Source organism: Balaenoptera ricei, chromosome 1, assembly GCF_028023285.1.
Source record: "Balaenoptera ricei isolate mBalRic1 chromosome 1, mBalRic1.hap2, whole genome shotgun sequence".
NCBI lineage: Eukaryota > Metazoa > Chordata > Mammalia > Artiodactyla > Balaenopteridae > Balaenoptera > Balaenoptera ricei.
In genome coordinates this window covers 103,431,128-103,436,002 of record NC_082639.1, presented here as the reverse complement: position 1 = coordinate 103,436,002, position 4,875 = coordinate 103,431,128, and the positions used below count along the sequence as shown (strand labels likewise).

The following is a 4,875-nucleotide window of genomic DNA, read 5'->3' as shown; positions in this document are numbered from 1 at the left end:
GCTCCTCTTCATGCGCTTATTAGCCATCATCTTCCTCTTTTTTTTTTTTAATAAATTTATTTATTTATTTATTTATTTTTGGCTGTGTTGGGTCTTCGTTTCTGTGCAAGGGCTTTCTCCAGTTGCGGCGAGCGGGGACCACTCTTCATCGCGGTGCGCGGGCCTCTCACTATCGCGGCCTCTCTTGTTGCAGAGCACAAGCTCCAGACGCGCAGGCTCAGTAGTTGTGGCTCACGGGCCTAGCCGCTCCGCGGCATGTGGAATCTTCCCGGTCCGGGGCACGAACCCGTGTCCCCTGCATTGGCAGGCGGATTCCTAACCACTGCGCCACCAGGGAAGCCCCCATCTTCCTCTTTTATATTGGTCTTGAAAGGCCTTTTCCTTTAAAGGTTTGTATGAAACTTAAACTAAAACCTAAGCAAAATTGACATTAATTGTTATTAACTCAAGGAGATCAAAGAAATATTAACGTATGTTAATGTTTATAGAATGTTAAGTAATAGGATTGCATATATACTATAATTATAGTGCTTTGAAAAATGTTTTTAACAATAAACTATTAACTCCTTTTAATCGAAGTATAGTTAATGTATAATAATATTATACAAATTACAGGTGTACAATATAGTGATTCACAATTTTTAAAGGTTATACTCTATTTATAGTAATTATAAAATATTGGCTATATTCTCCGTGTTGTACAATATATCCTTGTAGCTTATTTTATACCTAATAGTTTGTACCTCTTACTCCCCACCCCTATATTGCCCCTCCCCCCTTCCCTCTTTCCACTGGTAACTCCTAGTTTGTTCTCTATATCTGTGAGTCTGCTTCTTTTTACTTTTTTTCGGGGATCGATTTTATTTGGGCTTCTCACGGTGGTTAGAGCCACTCTGTCTTCAGAACAATCACAGCACAGGAAATGCATCACCGAGACTGCACAGAAAAGTCTGACCAGCTGAATCTTATTGCTTAAAATACACATATTCGCAATAACTGACAAAGGGTGATGTGCCTCACAGGGGAACGTGTTAGCATTTGCAAATCTTCCGACTGTAGCACCAAACCCTCGACCAACCCTTTCTTCTTATTCACCTGGGATACCAGACTCCCTCAAATCTCCCCGGCGCCCTCCCGAGTCCTTCAGCTCCCTACTTCGGTCTTTCGTCATGCAGGGCAGCCTCATGTAGCAGGGGCCAGGCTGTGACTCTGGACTCGAGCCCAGCTCCACCGGCTGCGTTTTCTTCTTCTCACGCCTTTCGCGTTGGATGCTGCAGTGAACCCAGCAGTAAACGCGTGGACCAGGTCCCCACTCTGACTGGAGAAGGAATCCTGAGAGGGCCAGAATCCATCCCTTCAACCAGTTAACTCAAGCAGGGTTCATTTTGGTAAAACTTGATCTCCTTTGAGACACTTCAGTGAGTTGTTTGGGATAAAAACAAAAAACAAAAAAAAAAGGTGGCAGGAAAGGCATCTGAGGGCTTCTGGCACACTCCTGCCCACTCGCGCCACATTCCGGCCACACGCTGGACCTCAGCAGAGGGAGGTAAGCCCTACGACACTGTGGAGGCTGCCAAACCCTCCTGGCAATTCTGGGCAGGGCTGATGTCTGGGCCACCGCCAGTCCGAGCTTGACACTGAAGATCCAGTCCAGCTTCTGTCTGAGGTTCCACCCTGGCCTTCTGTCCCGAGCGGTTGTGGACACCCCCGGGGGCTGACGCCGAGGGCCAGGAGCAGCTGAGGGAGGCAGACAGGCTCAGAGCACGTTTCCGTTTACAGGGAGCAGAACGCAGGCCTCCGAGTGTCCACGGAGCAATGTGCAAATTGCAGTGATGGGTAGAGTAAAACCTCTACTTGGAGCACAGCATCTCTGGCAAACGTGGGGACTGCCGCCGACAGCGCTGCTGAGTTCACCCAAGTGCACAGTCAGACATTTGCTCAGCAAACAGTAAATGCGTAAAATAAATTACCTTGAGAGGGCCGCGCCTGCTCCAAACGCGTGGGTAACGTGAGCAGAGTGGCTGCCGTTCAAAGCGTAGTCACAGGAAAACAGGGCTGGGGGCTCACACACAACGGACAGACACACACAGGTTATCCAAAAAGTCGCTGTATACGGACTGCACTTTGTTCAACGTGGATTTTGGTTTTGTGGACTCCAAACTCAGACACTCGTTCACATCACAGCCTTGGATTTGTCTATATTGTGTGTATGTGTATATATACATATATATATACACATACACACATATATACACGTGTATTCATATATATACATATATATATATACCTTCCTTTCTTACCATAACATCAATGCCTAGCCTGAATGTCATCGTTCAAGAGTGGGAGGAGAACCAAACTCTTCATATGAACGGGGCTGGACAGGGAACGTTAGTTTCGGCAGTTTGCTTTCTCCGTTCAGATTATTCCTGTCAAAGCTCAACTGGTTTTTGAGGCCAAACTACAGCAATAAGGATCCTGTGGTCCTTCAGGATGGCTGCCCTCACCCTCCTACCTGGGCCACTTAGACACTTGACATAGGCTACAAAAATTAGTTACCCCACTCAAGGGGGCGCGGAGCAGGGAAAGGGCACGAAAACCACAGATAACCAAGGCATTTTTTTCCGAACGGTCCGTCTGAAAAAATAAACAAATAAACAAAACAGCTTATTCAGAATCAAGAGACAATACTGTGTGAGAGTCAGGCTGCGGGACCGCCCTTTCTCAGGACCCACAGCTTCCTCATTTGTTCGTAGAGAACAGTGAGACATGAAGGCCGGCAGATGTGTGCTTGGGATGGGGGAGGGTACTGGTCACCTATGGGCACAGATCAAACGGCAGAGATGCGGAAAGCTGCACCTCTATCCGCTGCCACAGCGCAGGGCCTCCTGCTCGCCCGCAGAAGTTCCAGAGATAGCCCCCAGCCAAGCCTGCACACAAAACTTCTCCTTCTGGCTCAACTGTAGCCAGGACTCTTTGAAGGCCAAGTTGGGAAAAAGCCATAAATTTTCCTTTTCTAAAACAGAATTCTTGCCTTCCCACTGGTCAAGTTCTTATTTTCAGCTCGCTTTTGTTGTTGTTTTTTTTAAAAAAAGAAAAAAAAACCAAGAGAAGGCAGGTGTAATCTTCCACACTGAACCAGTCTGCAGCCAGCCAGGACCTGCTGGGAAGGGGCCCCTCCAGGATGCATCGTGCCACCTCGATCTCATCACCTGGAATTTGAGGGCACAAGCCCTTTACCAACCCACCACGAAACGGCCGGTCAGCTCTCATCCTCCCACAGGAGGGGCCCAGTTCCAGCTCCGGAGACACAGGCAGCGAGGAGTGACAATCCCCAGACCTCTGGGGGCTTCACCCAGGGCTGAGACCTGCCGCCTCTTTCGGACTGAGACGCGGCGAGGTTCTTGTAATCTCACACCAGAACATGAATCCACTCCATCACCAAGAGTCACCTCAGGGCACAGTCTCACCCCCTCCTTGGGGGCTTCTGAAACACACATCTCTCTGACCCAAGCAGGTAGTGACACGTGATTTGAAAAGAGGTAAAGGGGGACGGGGTGGGGTATGAGGAATGAGTCACAGGACAACTTCTTGGCCCTCCACGACACTGTGTTTCTATGGGGGGTGAGGCACCCACACCCCAAACTGTACCTGGAGATGCAGGAAAATGCAGGAGCGGGGCGGGGGGGGGGGGGGCGGGAAAGGAACACAGTCACTTAATGCTTCTCTCATGGTTCCCTACCCTGGTTGCGTCGCCAAGTTCTCGGGCGCAGGCAGGGCCTGCTCTAGCTGGGGGAGCTGCTGCTCTGGGAGTCTGGGGAGTCCTGCTCGTTGATGGTGTTCAGCAGCAGGCAGGCAGGCAGCCGCGGCAGGTGGGGGCGCCCGGGCTCCCGGGCCTGCTCCTCCGAGGGCTGGCAGAGCCCTTCCTCCTCGTCGCCAGGGGGCCGCACGTGGCAGCTGCGGCAGAAGTCCAGGGGTCCGTCCAGAGCATCGTCGATGAGCACGTTGAACTCTCTGAGGTCGTCATCATGGTGGCCCCGGTTGCGCACACACACCTCGGTGCCCGAGTCACCTGTGAAGCGGCGATGTCTGCCGGGCGTCTTGTCTTTGCTGTCGGGGAGGGCGCCGCCCTGCTCGGAGCTGCACCCTTTCAGCAGCTCCTCCTTACATTCGGAATCCTTGTCCAGGAAGGCCCCAGGGTCCACCTCCCCCAGGCCGGCCACAGAGCCGCTGGGCTCCATCCCGGGGGCTTTGGCGGCTGCTGGGGCTGCTGGCATGTCGGAGGGCTCAGGGTCAGCGATGCTCGGGGGTCGCGTGCTGCTTCTGCTGGGCCCGACAAGGGGCTGCTCGGAGCCCCCTGGGAGGCCCTGGTGAGATCGGCCACACGGTAGGCAGTAGGCCTGTAGGGCCACACTGCAGGCAGCTGCTGCTGCTGCTGGAGCTGGAAGGCTCTGTATGGCGGGGGAGGAGTTGGAGGTCGGTTCCACTTCCTCATAAGGAGGTAGTAAAGAGTTCGGCAAAAACCTGAAATAAAATGGCAGCGCTGAGTAATTGTGGGCTTCCCGGTAGGCGATCAGGTGGATTTCATGTTGCCGCTGTTGGGCCTGAAGGCGGTGCTTGGCTCGGCGGTGGTGGCGCACGCAGCAGCAGCTCAGGAGGATGATGATGGTCCACACGAGCCAGAAGCACCAGGGTTCATAGTAGTAGCTGCAGCGCTGAGACTGTCCACAGCAGTGTCCTGTGTCACAGATGTAGCTTTGATTGTTGGGACCCACGCAGGTTTCCTCATCCTGCGGGGGTTCAGCCCTGGCTGACGGGGGGCCTGGGCAGCGCCTGGAGGAGCCGGAGCTCCATGCCACCCAGGAGCCTCCTCTCCAT

At 52.7% G+C, this 4,875-nt stretch overlaps 1 pseudogene; it reads right to left on the bottom strand.

Moving 5' to 3' along the window:
- Window positions 1-3,754: 3,754 nt before the first annotated feature.
- Window positions 3,755-4,875, bottom strand: LOC132351520 (WW domain binding protein 1-like; annotated as a pseudogene).